This window comes from Pagrus major, chromosome 7 (assembly GCF_040436345.1).
Source record: "Pagrus major chromosome 7, Pma_NU_1.0".
Classification (NCBI taxonomy): domain Eukaryota; kingdom Metazoa; phylum Chordata; class Actinopteri; order Spariformes; family Sparidae; genus Pagrus; species Pagrus major.
This window is the reverse complement of record NC_133221.1, coordinates 24,831,808-24,852,855: the sequence shown is the minus strand read 5'-3', so window position 1 is coordinate 24,852,855 and position 21,048 is coordinate 24,831,808. Positions and strand designations below refer to the sequence as shown.

The 21,048-nt window shown below is 39.3% G+C and overlaps 1 protein-coding gene across 1 annotated transcript in view; it reads right to left on the bottom strand.

Moving 5' to 3' along the window:
* Positions 1-19,574, bottom strand: part of gnb1a (guanine nucleotide binding protein (G protein), beta polypeptide 1a) — a 34,750-nt gene extending 15,176 nt beyond the window's left edge. The window contains exon 1 of the mRNA XM_073469830.1: positions 19,197-19,574. The gene's annotated coding sequence lies outside the window, so the exon portion shown is untranslated. The remainder of the gene's footprint in view (positions 1-19,196) is intronic.
* Between the last annotated feature and the right edge of the window lie 1,474 nt (positions 19,575-21,048).

Here is a 21,048-nt window from a genome sequence, read left to right as displayed (position 1 = left end):
AGGTAATGTAACCCACCAGTGGCCTTTACAGCAATCAGTTGGGTCAACAGATTTTGGAAACTGTAATTACCTGAACATTTGTATTTAAAAAAAAAAAATAAAAAAAAGTGTGATAGGCCAGGGGATGTTCCACTGGTTGATGAAGTCCCGCTTTGGGTGATTCATACACTGCAGTGTATAAATAACAACGACCACACTTCTCCTGCTGACAGTTTTTCTCAAATTATTATAAACCTAATAGCTAAAGAAACCCTGTCCCTGATCCCTTATACCAAAATCAAAACGATTTGTTTCCATTTTCTGATTCCATGTTTTTGCTTTGGGGCACTGCTGTTGAATCTTTGCTTTTTAACACTTAAGTAACATTGTCTTGTACTTTTGCTCCTAAAGAGGTCTTTGTTTGTTCTCCTGATACGTTTGCCCAACACTGCAGAGGAACAATGCAAAGGGCCACAGAGCCTGCTCCCAAAAACATACTTGCTCCTGAGGTAGTGCTTTCCCATGGCCCAGGAACTATGGGGGTGGAGTCTGCAATGCTGAAGGTTGCTGACTGGTCCCGCGGGCCTTGTGGCTGCTACAACATGTGAACAGCTTCCATTCTATCTGTCAGCAAGCACTAGCTGTCCCAGCCTTAAATGACAATGCGATAGAGGACGCAACTGGTATACCCTTTGCAGCCCTTTGTGGGGTAGTGACTTGTTTAATGACCTGATCAATTTGTCTGGAAATATAACATGATATTATATGATATCACGTCATATTTACTAGGTATTTAATTCAGGTGGTCGTTAGTCATTCATTACTATATCACTTAACCTAGATCAATAAAAGAGTGAATGGGAGGATGTTTAAAAAAGAAAGCCTGTAATAAACTCCACATAGCTATTGTTTCTGCATTAACAACAAATAGGCTAAAATGGGATTCAAACATCTATATTCCTGTGGCCTCCAGACACTTTCACATATTGTGGTTGCAAAACCTCTGCAATCAAAAATTGCTAGCAGTCTACAATGCATTATATGAGCAAAGGCTTGCTATCTTTCCTGATAATGCTCACCTAGGCCTGCAGAGCAGCCATCTTATTTCTTGTTTTAAGGGCTTTTTGTCTATACTTTTGGTTTAAACAAGTGAAACACATGGTCAGTTGGGCTGTGGTCAGGTGATCAATGCAGCCTGTCAAGAACATTCCATGGTTGGTCCTTAAAAAGGTCCAAAGAGTGTGCCAATTTCTGGCTACTTTGTATGGATGAATTACAAAATCTTGATGTTTTACTAAGTGTCCTCTGTGCTCAAAAATAACCTGACCTCAAAAATGCTAAAATTCCAAGATCAGGTTAATTTTAAATTGATGCGATATTAAAGAACTCCTCCTGACCAAAAACATAAAATCAGGCAGTACTGGCAATTAGTATTAGAGGTGTGATTCAGAGGACTCTTTTTCCTCTTGTGCTGGTGGTGGGTGTGTTGAAACCACTGGCAGCCCAACAGATAGAGCCTCGACTTCTCTGCCTTCTCTTTCTGCCAGCTATTTTTAGAGAGGTGGTGGGGGAGGAGGAGGAGAAAGAGGAGGAGGGAAGCAGACTTCACATTTTCCAGCCACTCCTATCAGCTCCGACATCTCGAGCACAACACAGTGACAAGGAGAGAGGAAGTGTAATTTGACTCCACGCACATACAAACACACTTCATTGGTATTTCTCCTTCCCGTATGGCAATGATCATGCATGCACCATTCATTTTCACACCATACAGATTTATAATAACATTTCTGTGTTCTTTTTACAGGATGAGAAAAAAAATGATGTGAAAGGATTTCTTTACAAGAATTCTATTACTGATGATCAAGATTGTCAAATAAGCAGTCTGCATGGATTTCAGAAAGCACATTTTAAGGTTGTTTAATCATTTTAAATAGTAATTTGTATTCAATTTAAAATAGTTTTAACAAAATAGCTTAGAAAAAGGTGGAAACCTTTACCCTTAAACTGATTTTTCATAGTTCTGGGACCATAAATATGCACTGTTAGATAAAAGGGTGGCAAAACTTATAAAAATACAATATGTCCAATTACATCAGCGAATGGATACTGTATTGCTATATAAACAAAAATGGACCTCTGATAATTGGACTGAGGAAAACGTTTAATCTTAAAAGATTTGAATAATATTTTTATAAGACTTGAGGACAGTTAAATAAAAACAAAAGTAAATGAAGCCTTAATAAACAAAGTAGGGCAGCAGGTGTGAAGGGACATAAATCACAGGATGGTCCACTGGGGTTTGGCGGTAGATTTTTGGGGTAGACAAAAGGCTCCACCCTGATGACATAAGGAGTGGGGCAGGCAGTGAGATGTTCTGGTGCACAAGAGGATAGAGGCAAGACAGGCAAGCTGGAGGACAGAGCCAGATTAAACTAATGAGAGTGAACAAGCAGAGGACAATTGGGAGGGGAGCTGCTAATTAACCCCTTGGTGAAGGGGAGCAAGGCTTGGTAAGCTTCCCAGCATTCAAGACTGAGCAGAGGAGGCCTACACTTACACCCTGGGGTTCTTGGTATTCCCGAAATATAGCTTTTCTCATACAGTTTTCAGTTTACAGTTTTTGTACAACTTGTACAACTTATTGTACATATTGCTCAGGGGGTCAGCACAGAAAAAGGTACACAATAAAATGCAAGCCATTACAATAAGCCTGCATTGAATAACTTTTGTGAATAACTGTGAGAGGTATGATTTTCATTTTTAGACGAAAAAGTACTGTGCTGCTGGTACATTACATTGTAAGGCCCTACTTCTCAGTCGCATTATGTATGCACAGGAGACAGAATAACATTTGCCCCAATACTGTGTAAATATTTTGATGATCATCTTTGTGATGCCACGATAAGCACAGCAACAAAAATCAAATTATCACACAATTTGTCAAAGTTTTCACTGCCATTTTACCCTTGGAGTGCAATGCTCTTTTTCCACTCCTAAGTTGCTTTACTGTATTTTTACGGACTCATACTGACATTTTGTCATACCACATATAGTAAACTAGAATACTTATCCTGGCTACTGTCCATCTCCTATATAGACCATGTCGACACTAAGCAAGCTAAATCTGACAATCCTCCTTTTTCTGTTTAGGCCTTCTACAATGTCATGAAATGCTCCTCAATGGACTTAAAGCCACATTTTTTAATTTGAGACAACTATAGCCACATTTGAGTATGTATCCAGCATTTTCAGTATGGAAAACTACCAAAGAGTAAATCTATTAATAGTACAAACCTTAAAGATCATTTTCATATTATACATTTCTTTGTTGACATGCTGATCTTGACAATGAAAAATAATGATTACAAGCTTAAATGTTAGAAGTTTGAGCAGTGGTGTTACAAGTGAACAAAAAATATTTAGGACTATGTAATTAGCTATTACAATATTTTCAGTATCAACCATCATAACTATTATTAGTTTTAACATATTGCCCAGCTGTGAGATAGACAGCCATGTATTAAGCACAAGTGTTGGAAAGGTGGGGCAGAGATAGTGGGCTTAATAATTTACGCCCTCCTGCTTGGATACCAGCTGCCCCACCCATTGCCTTCATGAGGGATGCATCCCGTCTCCCCTGTCTGATTGTTCCTACTTACTCGCTTCTCTGCGGGATCTTATATTCTAGAGCCTGAGAGTGCCATTTAGGTTGTGGTTGATTTACTGCTCCTAGAAACATTAAGTATGAGGTACAGCAGGATATGGATGGGGCTGGTTTTCGTTTCAAGTCAGTCAGTAACAGCCTGCGACAGTCCTCAGCTACCGATCATCTGTGTCAGCACGCTGCCACCACCTTAATACGAGTACATTGCCTCTCTAAGCAGGCGCTTCCTTTTAAAGGGTGTTTCCCTAGCTGTGCTCGTCTCTCTCTTCCCTTTGTCAAAACATTGAGCGGATGTGGCGACAGCGCACACACTTTACAAATACACTTGCTCTGTGGTTTCTTGCTACTACCATTGCACTTGCCAGTGTCCATCCAGGCTTTGAACCAGGCTATGCAATCAGCTGCATTACAATAACAGGTCACACAGGACATCCTGACAGGCAGGCTTATGCTAACAGACAAATGTGGGGATAAAATCAGAGAGGAGGGTGGAGGATCAGCAGGAGGCGCTGTGTGTGGAACTGAAACACCAGGGGATAGGCTAACACTTCACCCAAAATTAGGTCAGTCTGACTTATAAATAAATAATCTATAAATAATTATAAATAATCGAGACCGACTGAATGCAAGATGCTGAGTATACTGAGTGACTGAGCAACTTGGAGTACATTCCTGAATGAAATAGGGACCAATGGGTATGTAGCAGTAACCACAATTAATCTGATAAATATGAAAGGTATTAGAGCCTCTATGTTTTGTACAGAACTGTTGATATATGTTCAAAGTTCAAATCGTAGAGACACTAGCTGAATTTACTCTAAAATAGGGTCAGAGTTAATTGAAATTTAGTGGCGGTGATTCATCCTGTCTGTTACAATCAACAAAAATTTTTACTTGCACATCGATCCCATCTGCTTTAGAATTTGGGTTTCTGGGCAAATAAAGTGTAACCTTTGAAATCAATCAAGGTCATATTAGGAAGGATTTACTGTGTAAATAAAGCAACTATTCTTTGGGACCAACTACTTTAATTTGTGATCTATCAGTGTGGTTGATGCTTGTTGTAATGATCAGGTCATTTTCTGTGGGACGACTCAGCTTGGCAACCTTTGAAATGTACTCACAACTGGAGTTTAATAATTAGACATATGCCTTTCATTGTAAACCCAGTCCTTACACTTTTACAAAGTATCTGATAAAACGTAGTTGGATGTATGCTGTGGTTTGCTGCAAGGCCTGCAGCTAAGGACACTTTTTTCTTTTACAATGTTTTGTCAGTTTTCATTTGTTTTTACCGGTGACTTTATGTCACACTACAGGCAAATTAGGTGTTTGCACTGCATGGCCAAACATGCAACTTGGAACAGACAAGTAATCTGCTCTGCATCACTATATTATATGAACCTGGTTTCATTTAAGCATCACACGTGGTTACAAAAGGGAGGCACTGTGTATGTACGGTTAAAGTTATGGTGAGAGGTGTGTAAAACAAATCCAAATCTGAAAGTAAAACAAATCTCATCCCTCATGATGTGAATATGCACAGAAGCCTCAATAGAAAACACGTTTATCAGATCACATTCTGACTTAAACAAGCCTTACACACTTTGTACCTAGGTCAAAGCCAGTACGATGAAATGGCAGATGGCTTGAAAACCCCCTATTCCTGGCTTACAATGTAACTGCACTTTCAGGTCTTGATGCAACTGCGATGGCTCTCAGAAAAGCACTTTGTCTGGAGAGAAGCCACCTCATTTCTTCTTCTCTCCATCCATCCATCCATCCAGTGGAAGAAAATCCTCTGCAATATTTAAAAGCATTCTCCCACCCCTGTACTCTCTCACTTTGACTGAGGCAAACTCATATTTTGTGATCAGCATTTCCAGTCTAACCAGTACCGACACCTTAACCACTGACTAGCTCTAACTAGCAAACTGGCAACATTGTGATTAGTCAACGAAATGTCAAATAAGAAAGCTGACAGTACATAAACAGAAAATTGCCCTGATCCAAAAAATTTTGATAGATTGTGTTGGCTTAATAACGGCCAATCCAATCCCAACTCTTCTGAAGTGGATCACAACTCTTGGTTTGAAGAATGCACTGAAACTTCCTGCTGAGGTGATGTCCGAACCTTACAGCCACTTCACCTCGCTTTAAAGCCCCACTTTAGGCTAAATGTGCACTGTGACGCTGGGTGATGTAGAGACATACATCAATCAGATGATAAATGTGTATAGGTGGTTACTTAATATAATCGGACTCTGGTTGCAATTTGAGATGATAAACATTATCACAGCCTGATAAAACTATTACCTTATGGATTTCTTCAATATTACAAATCAGAGGAGAAATGATACTGTAAGTGCATGTGTGTTTTTTTTGTCTGGTTGGAGGGTGAGGGGTGAGGGTCCGTCTAAGTGCTGTGGGGAAGTGATGCATGGTAAATGTAGCTGAAACACAACCAGGTCACAAAGCAGACAGGAACAAGGGGGCTGATGATGCAGTAAGAGAAGACAGAAGGGAATTGCTCCAGGACATTTCTTAAAAGCCCCATCCAATCTCACTCACTTTGTCATTCTCTCCAACACACACTCTATGGCTTGGAGTTTTTCAACCAAAGAGAAGGCATCGAGGAGAAGAAGGTAAATCTGTACTCTCTCTGTCTGGCTAGCATCAATATGAATGAATATGTTGTGAAATGTTTCCATGAAGGTGTCAGAAAATCTCAGAATTTCAATACCAATATAAAGACAAAACAAAATGACGCTTGCAAAAGGTTTTTCTATTTAACATTGTATGCTAAATTGGTAAAAGTGTATCACTGTTTATGATGTCTGATTATGACCCAGCCAGACGATACAAGCCACTCTTATTATCCAAAACTATTGTTTTCCCTCTCTGAAACACATTAGTAAAAGCTGTAAAAAAACATAGCAAATGACTGGATATTCCAGTAGCTACACTCAACAACAACCAAGCCCTGCTTTCCCCTAGTGGCAAAGAGGAGAATGGGTGTAGTTTTTCGTGATTGTGCAATTACATCACCATAAAAACAATTTGAGATGGCAGTGGCAATGAAGAGTGTGACGATGAATCCTGTGTCATGTTCTGGCCACTCCTCCCAATGATATACAACAGGCAACTAGCGAAGGTTAATAAACTGTGCTTTACTCTCTTAATCACTGTCTGAGGAGTAGGTAGATTTCAAATCCTTATGATTCTCAAGAAGAATGGCTGAACTGAAAATGAATAGCCCCGGGCCGCATAACCCATTTTGCTCCACTGAAAGTAGAGCAAAATCTTGGGGCTACAAATGAGTATGCATAAGCTGACACAGTTCTGATCATGATGTTCCACTCAGTTTAGGCACACAATTAATCTGACAGAAAATTGAAACTGTACAGTATTTCCTATCTTGAAGAGGCTACCTTTACCTTTATCCTGAATAATTTAGGGGTGAATGTGATGCCTTCCATTCTGGTAGAAACACATCAGACAGAGAGTTTATTGTTCAGTGATTCATGTCAAGTCAACATTTGGCCACTAAAACATCCATACAGGACAAACATGGGCCCAAGCATTAACAAAATCTGACACGCATATGCGTTACATGCTATCAATTTATGCGATATCTAGTCCATTGAAGCCTCATATATCAAAAGGGGGAGGGCTGGCTTAAAAAAAAAAAAAAAAAGCATTTTATAGGATACATTATGTCTTTTGTGTATGCGTGACACAAAAACCTTTCCACATCAGCGGACTTGGAGCCAGGGGCAATAAGTGTGTGCCGAAACCTTTGCATTTCCTGAACAGCAGTCACACTACCTAAAAGCTTTGAAAAAAAAAAAGCAAAAAAAAAAAAAAAAAAAAACCTGCAACGTACTGTCAGTGACACAATATACAGTTACCTTGTTTCTGTTACTGGAAATATGCTAAACGATGCATTCTAAACCCTCTGTTTCCCTCTTTATGGTATTTTTAATGAGCTCAAGGTTAGGTATATTGGTGACTCTAACTCAGTCACATAAGTGAATGTAAGTAATTGTAGTGAAGAGTGGTTGTATTTTAGGGCTGGGCGATATGAACTCAATATTGTGATTTTTTTTGGTAATACCACATTACACAATATACATCTTGATATTTTGAATTCTACACAAAAGGTAATGGTGATATGATTACTAAGTGGGTAAAGACAAGTATTAGAACAAGTAGAACAGTCTGGTTAGTTAAAAAAATTACATTAACTTACTGTGATGCAGCCTTAAAAAACAGTTAAAGACAACACTTACGCCATATCACGATATAACATGCCCAATATAGATGATATATATAGATTCATATCATGATAACAATATAATATCAATGTATTGCAAGATGTATTGTAAGAGTTAGCCATGTTACAGACTGATGACTTGTCTTGAGTGTACCCCACCACCTTTTATCTTTTTTAATCGCAAGGTCCCTTCGTGGAAGTTGATAGAGTACCATGTGTTTGGCAGTGCTGGGTGGGTGTGAGGGGATTCTGAGTTTTGGGTGGCATTGATAAAAGTTCATGTATGTTGATGGTGTATTTTGTGTGGACCTCAGGAAAAATAGTTGCTACCTTGGTAGCTACCAATGGGGATCCACTTAATCAAATAAATACATTTACAAAATCTCATGATGCTATACCATTTAAGTAAAGCTTAATTAAAACGGTAGAGCACTTATAAAAATGGTATATTAATCTACCATTGTTTTAAGAACTAACTCTTAGATCTGATTTAGTAAATTAAATCATAACTACACTATGTTTTTCATATGCAAAACTCTTGTTTATGAGTTCTATATATTGTATACTGGAGGAGACATCTTAATATTAATAAAAATAAGGTGCTGACACATTATTTTTTAAACACCTAACTTTAAACACATCTGTTCCACTATGATTTGAAATAGTCTTGGGCCAACCTGCAAATATTACTGAAGCTATATGTGGAATTTGGGTGAACCTTCCCTTTAACTAGGCACAATTTTTTGTGTGCTTCTTCCAATGTGGCTCTCTGCTGTTGTAATGTCTGATGATAGGGGACATAACATCAATGGGACTGACAGTGGGGTTTAATTGATTGATTAGTGAAACATTCCATGATGCGGTGTGCTCTTACTAGACAGGATGCATTGTTGTTGCGTAGTTGGTAGAAATAGCAGCCATTAGCTATTGTAGAATAAGTGACACCCAAACAGGCAAAACTAACTAAAGGTCTAAACAACAAGGATCTACAATACAATCTTCTATCACCACACACACACACACACACACACACAGGCGACTCTAAGCACAAGACTTAATCAAAACAGATTCCACAGGCACTAATCACTATCACTAATGTCTGCACATGTCACGGCATGAAAACAATTAAGAAATCCATGTTGAAAAGGAAAAAAAAAAAAAGGTCACATACATTAACAAAGGTGTGTTTTGTCCTTGGGACAGCTGCACAACCAGCTTTTCATAGAGATAAATGAATGAGTTAAATCAAAAAAGGAAAGGAAAAAAAGAAAGGAAGGTCAGGCTAGCCCAAAGCCAAAAGCATGACTTTATTTAAAACATAAAATACACTCCTTTGATTGCATTAATAATCATACCCCTCCCCCCGTGCTTTCTCTCCAAGCTTCCAAGAGAGGAACAAGTGTGTGTGAAGAGTCACATGACAGCTAGCCCACTCTTTTGCTCAAGTGACTATGGCCTTTCTTGCTTTAAAGAGGAAGAAAACTCACTAATACTGGCTGTCTGTTCCCGTCATCTCGGGAGTCAGGTTTGGCCACATTTTCCTTGTGGCAGTCAAATGTAAGGCCTAGAATGTAAATAGGCAGAGAGACAGTCTCTATTCAAAGCAGAGCATGCACATGCAAAGCACTGCTAGGACTTGTGATGGGCTTTCGGCAGGGTTACACAGTGTCTGAGTGCCGACAGGCTTGTGTATGGGTCACTAAGCGGCCCTGGTGCCACTTACTTTGACTATTCAAAACAATGGACCAGACCTTTTGGCCAGTGGTGGCAAGCTATGTATGCATAACAGTACCTACAGTCAAGCTACAAGCAAATGGAGAGACAGGGAAAACTTAAGGTAAAGTTCCCTTAGTAATGTTGACCCTGGGGATAGCACTGGGAGACAAAAAGAAAGAATCAAAACAGACCAAGCATGCGTAGCAAAACAGTTTTAGAAAATAACAAATATTTAGTGTGTTACTGTACATAAGCACCAAATAGGTTCAAGTGTGACTTTAGTAAAATTGTCAGAATACAGCTGTGAGACAGTTCCCAACTGTTGCAACTCTGGTCTAAACACCTCACCAATTATTTCAACTAGGAAGCCAACTGGTCAAAAAATACTTCTTCATACAACCGACTGTACATGATGGGTGTTTCAGTGGTTGACAACCTTGGAATGAGGTTCACAAATCAATCATCTTTTTGCAGAATCGCTTTAGAAGTTTGCCTACATTACATAGGGTTGCTTTAACTGTCCACCTTAATGCACACACACTGGCTTGCTGTGCCTCTCCTTTTCTGTCTCCTTTCTGTTTTCTCTCTCCCTGCAATGTTATCTGCTTCCTCATCAGCAGTATGTTTTATTTAGTTGCCCAACAAATACACCTTGCGTTTAGGATATTTTCACTTGCGATTCCGCTAAAATAGGCCCCCAAATATACTTGGGTGGATGTTAATATACCAGGTTAAGTCTATGTGTGGGAAATACTGATAGTGGCAAACTAAGTACAATGTGCAATGTGTCCACTACTCCTCCTGTAACCTCTGTTCTGGAATCAAGGTGAAGAAACCTGGTGAATTGTCTGTTATGCCTTAAAAACCCTGACATGGGACAAGATGCAATTGTATTCACATAAACTTTGACCTCCTGGTGTCATCCAGTTAAGGGTAGTGCTAGTGTTGGTGGCTTTCGCTCAACAGCAGCGTCCACAGTAAGGCAAGCAGAGCAGTATACTTCACTCAAAACCAAAACTGCCCTGTTCTCACAGGCAAAAATGCAGGTTTGTAATGGACCAATTGTGACATGATTTATCAATGACAGACGAGTTGGGCTAAAATCTATCCTTAGATTCAGGCCCCAGAGAGGCAAATATGCTTTGTTGCACTGTCACACTCACTCAACTAGGTCCAATGACATTTTAGCAAGTCACATGTGCAATGCATAGAGCATTTTCAGTAATGACTTAACTGTCTTCAGATCATCTTAATTAGCGCCTTTGTGTCTTACAGGTAAAAAAGAAAGTGTGTGTGTAGTGGCTTGGGCTGTATGATATGGTTAAAAGATTCTATTGCAATTGTGATAGGATTCACGATTACTGGAAATTATCATTTTTGTTTTACAAATTTAATTTGAAATAACAACTTAAAAAATTAAATCGAGATGTTTGGTCTCTACCAAACAAACATGTTATCTTATATCTGGAGAACAAGATTTGTATGCCAGGACATCCCTGCAGCACTACAGTACTTCATTATAATGAGGATCTGTGACAGACTTTACCTTTTTAAAGATGTAGCGGCTTCTGAGATTTGGATACTGCATTTGCATATTGTGATTTCAATAACATTTTGATTAATTGTTCAGCCCTAATATTGGTCAGATTAATCATGGTCGTACATCTACATGTACAGATTATTATATAAGACTAATTCATAACAACCAGTCAGCAGAATTTGGTCAGTAGCGCAGAAGTGAGGCAACCAGTACAGAAACCTGGAATGGCCATATAAAAAATGTCCTCTCCTAAGCCTAATATATTGACACTACTGTCACCTGGTACTAGTTTACTGTATAAATGAATGCTGTACATAAGTTTTAACAGCTTCTTGGTTTGTGTTTTAACAGTCAGCAACACTCAGTACAGCAATCTCCAAATTTAGACCTAGGTTCCCCCAGTTGAGACACAGGTAAAGTCCCCAACTTCCTTTTAAGGTTCAATGTAGTTCATTGTAGTGAAGGAATTTTACCTATTCTGTTTTATAGTTCATATCACTTCTGTTTTTGCAAATCACTTTGTAAAGGGTACAGTGGAATAATGTTTCGACTTTGTATGTTTCATCGTGGCACCTGCAAACTCTCTTCTGCTTCCTGGGTCTATTGGCCAGCCATGGGACAAACGTCACAGCTTTGGAAAATTGGGATAATAAGCAGCCTTTTCTACTAAAGGTATGCCAGTGTTTCCAGTTGGGAGTCCCAGAGTGAGTGAGGAGGAGGTTACCTGACTTTTTCCTGTGTGGTACTGTAATTAGGGCCGACCCAAATGCTTAGAAACTTCTAACGCCGCAATAGTAATCAACGTAAAATCAGTGTTTGAAGAAGGAGTTGTGGCATTAGTTTCACCGAAAAAGAAGCAAAAGACTGATAAAGAAAACAGGAATAGAGCTGTGGTTTAAGTGAGATTGAAACCTGCACACATTAAAACCAGTGAGGGAGAATTTCTACTCTGCGTGAAAAAATTCTGTCCCACGAGCACAGGGAACAATAAACAGTTGCTAACATCCTGTCCTTATCTTTTATTAGACTCATAATTACAATTACAGCCAAGTATATATGTAAATACTGTAGTTTTGATAGCTTGTGTTGCACATAAGATATCGTTATTGTGGTTATCGCAACAGCCCTTGTTTCAATGGTTCCTGGAATGGTTTCTGTGATTGGAAAGAGCTTCTTCTTCCCGTCTTATCAGCTGTAACTTTGAGTGCAATCAAAGCTTGTGTTGTCTTTGTTTTTTATTTTAAATGTAAGGATTATTTCACTGAAACCCCTTTTACTAGTGTAGTTGGACGGACATCCTGTTCTTGTGAGTGTACTGGCATTGGCAGCCTTTGAGAATATGCCAAATTTGATTTTGAAAATAGTATAACCCTGAGCCTTTGCCTGGTACTTGGGGTTAAAAATAACACATAAACCTGCAACTTGTAATAACTGTGTGTGTGAGTGTCAAACAGAGATATGGAGAGTGTATGGTGTGCAGCTAATACAGCAAGACGGACCATCAACACCACTATATATGGATCAAACACAGCTGTTACAAAAACTTTTAACCAACTCCTTAGAAAGTTTCTGACCAAGGTATTGTTAAAGATAAGACCTAGTAACACAGCTATAATTACACAATATTTTGCCTATAGGATGACACTCTTTCATTTATGTTCTGTAGGAAGCTTAGTGAGTGAAGAGGACAAAGGATTTCGATTGCTCAACCACAATACACCAGTCCTACGAGTAAAGTAATGGAAGCCATAATGCAGAGGCCACCACTAATGGTCCATTTAAATTACGAAACAAGAACAAGCTAATGATGAAGACACCATTGTGGATTAAGAGAGCTATGCCTTCAAAAGAACAATGGCAGACATGCCGTCTTGGGTGTTTCCTTTCCTACTCTCTCACTAAAATGATAGAATAACAATCCAAGATAATAAATATTTGAAAAAAAAAAACGGAGTGTTGCAGCACTTGACAAACTAGATGACTAGCCACCACTGGCCTGAAATGCTTCCCATAACATGTTATCCAAGAGGTCAGAGGCCTTTGGTCAAAAATTAAGATTATTACACCAACCTCTGACCCTCCGCAATATCTGTACAGAGCATTACAGGGCACTGTGCTCATTAATGCCACTATAGTGGTCACATCACAGGAGGGTATAAGTCTGGCTGATATCATTGTGAACAATGGCAAAATTAAAAGACAAAGTCAAAGACTTTTTTTTACGAGAACACATTAGGTGGTCATCGTATGTCCTGGTAAGTTGAAATGCACTTACACTTGGTGGTTAACAGTTTGGTATAATTCTGACAGCACTAGAAACAAAGAAAGCAGAAAGAAAATATGTCATTACTGCCCTTAATTACAAAACTGTGCATGTTGCCAGGGACATTCATTACATTGTACTTCATCCTTTGTTCTCTTGTATAGTAGCATATCTGCAGTCATACTTGCCACAAATGCCTATTGCCTATGCCATCCTGTGATAACAGACATGGGTGACTGTCAGCACAAATCCAGTTGCCTACAATAAAGCACTTAGCACGTTGAAAGAAAGCCACAGTATTGGATGTAATATCACTCAACTTGGGTTGAAAAATGTAAACACAGTTTTCTTCCAATACAAAGTTTATGGTCCTGGGTTGTGAATAGGCTAGGTGACACAAACAATATACTGTGTTAGCAGCATCTTCTCAATAGGAAAATTTGAACTTTTAATATACCATTAATAAGTGACATATTAGGAAAATGTATTTACAGCAAATTTCATAACAGAGAGGAAGTTATTTCAGCCCAATTATATGGCAGTGTTTCCGGAGCGGGCACTTCCCTGACTTGGCACAGCAGGGTTAGTTGATTTATCCAAACACCATGTTGTTTTGGTAATAAAAGTTGGATAGAAAGACGGGATTGATTCTATTAAAAAACGTTGATTGTCAACACCTTAATAGACCATCTTAAAGGAGAAGAGCTTCTGGGCACAAAGTAGTTAACCAGACGTCAGTAGTGTAGTGACACCGGTGCTACTTACAGCACCTTTAGCCACACAATTGGTAAGAACATCCTAAACAGGACTGGGGTAACAAAAAAGACTGATGATGTATATTGTTAACTCTGCCTAAAAAGAAACCTGTCAATAAAAACAGGAACGTTTCAAAATGGAGTGATACACAGAGTTTCTCTTTCCACCAGCTATTAGACCAATCCACTGTAACAAGCAGCATGGTGCTCAAAGACGAAAATCGCCATGTTAATATCTGCTTTCACTGACACGACTAATGAAAGTGACTGACCCTAGACACCCCTGTCTCGTCAGTAAGAATCCATTAAGTATAATATATTTATGTTAAGGTTCATCTAATCTTTATAAACAGATATCTGCTTAGAAATGCACAATCTGTAAGGAAGGGGAGAAGATTGTGGTATTAGAAGTGTTATGTTTCTGACTGTAGTCCCAGTGTATCGAACAATCACTTTTGAGAGGGCTTTGGTTTCGTGCAAGTCAACAGTCCGTTTGGAGAGTACGAGAGGCAAAACACAGTGGTCAAACACAATTTTGGAACCCATAGGCTATTGTCTGATGACAATTACGTTATTTCTTTGGTCGAGTTTATCTTTTATCGGCATTTATTTGAAGCTATCTGTTAAGAGAGATTTGCCGAAATGTCTTCTGGACATCTCAAAGTAGCTAATCGGACTGTAAACATTAACCACCACAAGGGAGAGGAAGTCTTACCTAGGTATCCACTATCTGGATGTGCTAGCTACATGGAAAGCCCCAAAACACTGGCTGTCGCCCCCAAAGGCTAAATCTTCATCAGACATGAGGCAATGGGTTCCAATATTGAGGTTCATTAAACGTTAGATTGATAAGTTGCATAAAGTGCCTATCCTTGGGCAAGTTACTATTTGGTACCTATGGTCACAGCCCAATAGCCACCCTTTTTGGTTCTACAATTGTTAGTTAGTAGGACAATGTGAACTTGTGGCAGCCATGTTTGAGTCTTTTTAAGAAACACCTATACAACTATACTACATTTATAACCAAGTATTGATGGTGACATGAATAAGTTCTGTTCTATGGAACCAGTTGTAGATTTTGAGCACACTGGAGGATATTAGAGCATCTTTACGAACTTTTAGCACTGTTACATGTGATGTGTTAGGGCAGCTATTACTGACCCTACCTTACTATGCGTATAGTACACTATGAAAGGTGATACACTGTATTGAAAAGTTGGGTATACATGTCCTTTAACACTTTATTTGTAAGTGTATGTTTATTTGTCTATAAATATATCTGCAGTAGCACAGAGCTAGCTACTTAACAGGAAATGTTGGGTCATTTTATCCCGCGCCTGTAGTTCTTTCCAGGTGCTTGTTCACAAAGCCGCTTAGCACTTTTCTGCCTTTTAAAAGACATCTAGTGGACATACATCATATCAGAGGTGAAGAAAAATCAGCACTATCACTGACCAAAGCCAGATAATCCCAACGAGAGAAATCCACAGACTAAGAATTTAATCCCATTCATATCCAGCACTTGCAGATTAAAAAAGAAAAAATACACATCAGCGGGATGAAAACCCTCATTCAAAACAAAAGGCCCCCCTCCCAGTTCAAAAGGCTAATGATTCAGGTTTTAAACACATGGTCCTTATCTTGTGAGACTCATCCGACTGACACGTTCTGCTGTGTACAAACCCAGGGACACATGTCCTTCAGACACACATTACTGCCACGAAGGCTTTCAGACAGGCTTGTCATATGCTTACTGTATCATCACATAGACATCAATGCAGATTTTCAGAAATGCCTGTGGATTGTGTCATCACTGTTCACAAGGGCCACTGGACAGAATGTCAAATACTTTCCTGGTGTCAGTATGGTGAGGGTCACAAAAGCATTAAATTTAACAATTTTTATACTAAGTGTGGCAACTAGATGCTCTTGGATGTGCATAAAAATTGTTCTCAAACTGCCACTATTACTGATATAAACCTGAAAATATTCTGCCCAGTACAGTGTATACACTTTGTCTTTTATCGGCAGAGGCAGTTATTTTATAAAGAAATAGTCTGATAAATCACAGCAAAATCCGTCTATCACATCACTGTGATAGCAGTTACAGAGCTGTCTCAGGAGTGTTGTTACCATCCTGTGGTTGACAGAAAAAGAAATCTAAAAAATAAATTGGTATTGGAAGTTTGATTCTATTCTTTATGGGTAATTGTAAATGTAGTTAGGAAATTCACTAGTATTGTAAATTTGCACAATTTTAACCCTAACTGAAACTGAGAAGTTACCCAGTCAAAATAAATGAATATAAATACACATTTACATATACTAAAGTTCACATGAATCTGGCAAAAAAGGCATGTCTTTAAGGCTATAATGCACATAAACGTACACAAAACATTTAAAAGTTTTTGAAATAAAGTTGTATAAATGTCACATTTATTCAAATTAAGTGTTATGATGTAAAAAAAATGTGTAAAAAAATCACTGCACTTAAAACTTTCTTTACACATATAAATTTGTATTTTTAAATCTATTCAGTTACCTTTAACTGTGAACCCTAGTCTGGATTGACATAATTATGTCCATTTCCCTGAGGTGTGGTTACAGATGTTTTAAATCAGACATTAACTCAAACATTAAAAAAATATAAATAAAATATTTTACATCTTATAAATCATACAAAATCATCATAATTGCCATATTCCCTACTATTCAGGTTCACAGTCAAGATGTACAACACCCCTTCCCCACCATGTTGTCCTGTATCTGAGGTGCACATATTGGATTCATCTGACCAGGAATCCAAACAGCTTTAAAAACGTTTTTAATAGGATTACATTATGTACATTTTTACGATGGGGAAATCAAAGAAATCTAGTCTGCCAAGCCTGGACTCATCCGATGCTCGGCAGCTGTCTCTCTCAGTCTGAGAAAAAGCGGTGATGAAAAAGGCTTTGAACGCCATCTTGTTCATTGCAGCTGCTTGGGCCCTGAATACAGGAACCCATTCATTCGAGGAGGCGGAGGGAGGGGGCACACTGGCAAAATGAATTCATCTTTGTGAACCAGTAAATACAAATAGCTCTTTTGAGAAACATCGAAAATGTACTGAAACGACCAGAAATCGTCTTTATTGACTAGCGGATTCTTTAAGATGCAATATCTTAACACCGCTGGTCAATAAGTTCGTCAAAGCGGCAGGCTACATATATCTTGCCTCGGTGCTGGAGGAGGCGCTCAGCTCGGCTTCCTGCGACAGCACGTCTGACTCGTTGCTAAACCATCTTTCGAAATATTCACCACGAAATAAAAAATCTCCGATCTCGGCTCTTCTTCTCCAACACCTTGCGCTGGTGTACTGACAAGGATCCGATGCTTCATCGTGTACAAAGCGTGTCCGTTTTCCGGGCTACACAGCTTGAAATACTACGGAGCAGCGCGGCCCGGTAGGGCATGGTTACTGTAGCTGCTAACAACTTGCCCTGCAACAGACCCGTGATCGAGATAAACAGATTGTCAGAATCCAATTAGACAATCTCGTTTACACGTCATTAAAAGAAGAAGTTCAAATTAAGGCCGAACCGTGTGTTCACAAACTGACACTACTGGTCTAACACTCATGAAACTAAAATGGCTATTGCCACTATCAGGTCCACAGCGGCGCTTATTGTCAATTTTTCCATGCGATCATACAGCTGTGCTACCACTTGGCATTAGATGCAAATTTCTATCATTTTTATGCATCCTGGTCAATAATCGCGCTAACGAATTAGCCATTTCCTTTTCTGCACTATCAGTGGATGACTGGATGGCTGACTCTGCAGACCAAACGTGGGAATGTTAACATATAGCTCTGACATACAGTAGCTATAATCCAGGATGGTTTGGTTTCGATTCACTGAATTATACGATGCTAGTTTAACGATCCCGTTTAAAACATAGCTTGTCAAATGAGTGCCCACAGCTGGGAAAAATCAGCATTACGTAAATAATTTTAGCAAGGCTAATATTAACGCTTCAATGCACGAGTTATACATAAAAGCGTCACTCAACAACAACACCGTTCATATTCACTAAGGGTACAGGCAAATTGTTCTGGCTGCCATGTTCGGGATAAACACACCCTGATCGGCCATACCAGGCTGTAAACGTAGGCTGTGGCCACTGCTGGCTAACTTGTATAGACTGGCTACGAAATAGTGGGGGTGGTGGTGATTCTGTTGGTGAAGTAGCCATTTTTAGACTCCCATCGTTGTCAATTGCATTATGCCACACATTTTCAACATGAGTGGAAGTAAATCCAAACTCTGTTCATGTTTGTTGGAGGTGTGCATGTGTAAGAAGTTGCAACTATGTAATCACCATCCTATACAGCTCGCCTAGGGTTAGTCAACAGTAAACTGAGGGCAGCAAATGTGCGACCAATTAGCTTACCAGGTAATCACTAGCTATCTATAACGTTAGAGCAAAGATGTGAAAAAATGTGCGCCGAATTACAGATCCAAAATGCTGGTGGTATTTGAGAGCATTGCCAGGTCTTGACTGAACCCAAAATTTAAATATTTATCGGGTAAAATGGCAAATAAAGCAAAGCTGACACAGTTTAACCTAGACGGCTTATTTCTTAAGAGAGATACCCGGACGTTGGAGAGGGGTGCTGGCTAGCCTACCGAGCTGTCACCAACTAACCTTATTAACATTAACACTGGTCTTTAACTACCAGCTGGCCGGATAGAAACATTAGATGTATAAGCAGTTCAATATTGTTGTGGTCAGTTGACACCTGGGTTAACGCAGTGCGTTAAGTTTCTCTAACAGTGACCCCCACCCACCCTACTGGCAGCAACGACTAGCTAGCAGCAGGCTAACTGTAACGGAGGAGCCACTCAACCCAGTTTAACCCCTTTCGTTCATCTTCCCTGCTCGACAGGCTAGCCAACTGCACAGACACTTAATGCATTTCCTGAAGCGCAATTTCAAATATCAATACCAATCCTTACCCGCTTTCAGTCGAGGGTATCCGTTGTTTATATCACATTGACTGGAAACAGCAAAATCTTGTCTCCTCTCTCCGCCCAGGCGCTCAGATTTAGCTAGTTTAGCTACCGAGGAGCGGCACTCCCCGAACCCAGTTTTTGACCCGCCGAGGGGGGAGACACACCGGCACAGAGGCGCAGAGACAAGGCGGTGTTCACCCAGAAAGACGTTTCAGAGTCCCGTTTAAGCGTTCTTCCGTTTCAACGCAAATTCCAACTCAAAGCAAAAATCCCCTCTTGTCTTTCCCACCGTCGTCGTCCCTCTTTTTTCTTCCTTCACGCCAGGATCTCAGTCGCTTCTTCCTCCGGCCATCAAACAGCAGAGATGGGCGCGGTAACCCTGCACTCAGGTCTGGGAAACCCCACGTTACGGCAGCGTCACAACGCACGGCGAAGGGTCGGCGACCACTCCAACAGATCAGGAAATACTGCCATTTTTGGTAACACCAACACACCTAGATAACATTTACCTATTAAAACACTGCTTTTGATTCTATAACTTTGTAAATTTGAAGAGTTAAAATCAAATGTGACTTGTGCGTGAGAATTTCACATGCCACAGGAGGCTAGAACAACAGCATTTGTACACACCAAGCCCTGTTTATGTAAGGTATAGTTTTGAAACTGTGGCTTACACAGCTCCACAGGTTCTTCAGGATACTGTACTATAATTTGAGAGGAATAAATAGTTAAAATAATTAAGAATTAAAATAGTATGCTTGTGTTTAACCAATATTAACTTTCCATACACAATGTATACTCTATAACCTCAAATAAATGGTTCTCCATGAGACCCCAGGGTCTTAATAAAGTGGATATATGGCCCAAAGTGACCCCCTGTGAGTCTGTAGGATATGCAAACATGTTTGAGAGCTCCAGGAAAATGTGAATTCATGTCAGCACAACAACCGCTACTTCGAGCCAATAATACTGTCTCATTTGCAAACCAAAACAGACTGCGCCACAAATTTAACTACAGAAGTGCATTTACTTCCCCGTCAGCAAGCATGGCCAAAATACACCTTTACTAAAGGCACAATTAGTATAATATAATTTTGATCTTGTAGTTTTATTATCACGACTAAAATGAAAAAAATCAGGGCAAAATTATAAAAGAAAAATAGGCCAATATATTGTAGTTTGATGAACTATTATTTATATTTGTACTGTATTTGTATATTTTTACATTTTTTCGTATCCATAATTGATACCTTAAAGGGGCTATTTGTAAGAAAAGTTGAGTTTTGAGTCTCATTCCCAACTTGTCAAAAACTGACGCTATGGGATTGTAGGACGGGTCAGCCGCCATCTCAAAGCATCAGTTTTTGATGAGTTGGGAAACCCAGAGCATCATTATTTGATGAGTTGGGACTGAGACTTAAAAATCAACTTTTCTTACTAATAGCACTTTTAAAGGTGCACTATGTAGTTTTGAGGTTGACATTTTAATCAGAAGAGATCTTCATTGACTGATTTTCTTTATGCCTAAACAAACTAAATAAACAAACTGTTTTCATGACTGAATAAACAAACTAATCATAGAGGATAATTTAATACTGTTTTACTTTGTTTATATTTGGCGGACCCTGCCACCTTTCTAGCTTCAAACAGTGTTCTGGGGACCTTATTCTCCTCAGGGAACAGCTTGTTTATTCAGTTATGGAAAAGATAAATATTTCTGAGTTTGTATTATTTCCTCATTGAAATTCTGAGTCTGAATTTCTTCTCCAGAACTACACAGTGCTCCTTGAACAGTTATCAGACACTGCCACAGTCCCCAGAAATGTGGTCAATCTAAGCTGGCAGTGGAAGGTTT